Source organism: Erinaceus europaeus, chromosome 3 (assembly GCF_950295315.1).
Source record: "Erinaceus europaeus chromosome 3, mEriEur2.1, whole genome shotgun sequence".
Lineage (NCBI taxonomy): Eukaryota > Metazoa > Chordata > Mammalia > Eulipotyphla > Erinaceidae > Erinaceus > Erinaceus europaeus.
Genome location: NC_080164.1, coordinates 123,714,931 through 123,716,724, shown reverse-complemented (window position 1 = coordinate 123,716,724; position 1,794 = coordinate 123,714,931).

Sequence of the window (1,794 nt, the reverse complement as noted above, 5' to 3'; positions counted from 1 at the left end):
GCTACCGCCCAACTCCCATTAAAATGATTTTTTTAAGCAGAATACACACTCCACAAAGTGCACATGTTTTAAACACACTAGATTTTAACAAGCTTGACAGTCTCTCAAATCAAGAAAGAAGTCATTACCAGTATCTCCAGAATCCTCTTTTACATACCTTTCTAATTATATTCTTTGTACCAGGGTCCAGAAATACTGTTTTACTTATTTTTCTTCTTTATATAAGTGAAATGATATAAAGCATATAGACTTTTTTTTTTTTAGAGCTGGGCCTCATAGATGAATGATTTCACCGCTTTCAGGGCACTTTTTTACAGATAGAGACAGAGGAACACCACTGGATTTTCCCAAGTGCCATAGCAACTCCCATGTGATACCAGAGCTCAAACCTGGCCCTGGTGCATGACAAAGCACACACTCTACCAGATGAGCTATAGCACTGGGCCCTGTATATTTGTTTTCCAGTGTGTGGGACTTCATTCCTCCAAGCTGATGTTTCCAGATAGAGAAAGAGAAACCACAGCAATGAAGCTTCCCCAGTGCAGTGGTAGCTGTGGGTTCAAACCTGGGTCATATTCATGGCAAACATGCACCTCCTCCCACCTAAGCTGAGCTATCTTACCAGCAGGCCATGTGCATAATCTTTTTTAAAAATTCATTTATAAAATAAAATAAAAAATATCAACAAGACCATAGGATAAAAGGGGTACAATTTCACACAGTTCCCACCACCAAAGCTTCATAGCCCATCCCTTCCACTGGCATCTTTTCTACTTTTTATACCTTTGGGAGTATAGACCCAGGATCATTATGGGGTACAGAAGGTGAAAGGTCTGAATTCTGTAATTGCTTCTTGACTGGACATGAGCACTGGCAGATCAATCCACACTTCCAGTCTGTGCATGATCTTTAAGCTCAATAATACAGTTATAAGGCCATCTACATTTTTCACATAAATGTAAGAAGCTGATTCTCAAGAGTGCAAATGCTATAGAACATTCTGTTCTGTGAATATATCCTAATTGACATATCATTATAAATAAATATTAAGGATGCTCCACTTTGATAAACTTTTAATTTATGTCAAGTTAGTTTGAAATAGCATTGCTATGAAATTCAGAAGAATTTCATATGTCTCTCTTGGAATATATGTACACATGTCTATTGGGTTTACTGAAGAAAAGATTTAATTTAATATATTATTAGTAGTGTGTATATCAGTATAGGTCATTGCTTCCAGAGATATTTAAGCTGTATTATTTCTGTTGCTGTCAGCAGTGTGAGAGATTTTTGGCTGCTCCATAGCTTCAGTAGTACTTAGAAATGCTATTTATTCTGATTATTGCCAGTTTTTCAGGTGTACTAAATGTTGTCTTACACAATTGCATTGACATTTGAATGGATTCCCAGTTGCTTTGTTTCTAACCCACTACATAGTTCAGAGTGTCACTGCTATTCATTCTTACCCTAGTGCTCTGTTAATGTCTGTTTGCCATTTCTTCACAGTTCCAAATACATTAAAAACAAAACCAAGTGTTGTCTTCAGTATATGCGGTCCAGCATTGATGATGTGAATAGGACCAAACAATTAGTTAAAGGAGCAATACCTTCAGTGTCAGATTTTACTATCAGATAAATATCCTTTTAAGCGGTTCATTTTTATCAGTTGATTTTATTTGTTTAGACTAATTCTACTTGTTCAACCAAGAGTATGACTTGGAATTTTTTTGTATTTCAAAAGTAATTTGAATCAATGTGACTCCAAGCTTCCTGTTTACCCCAACCCCTATGACC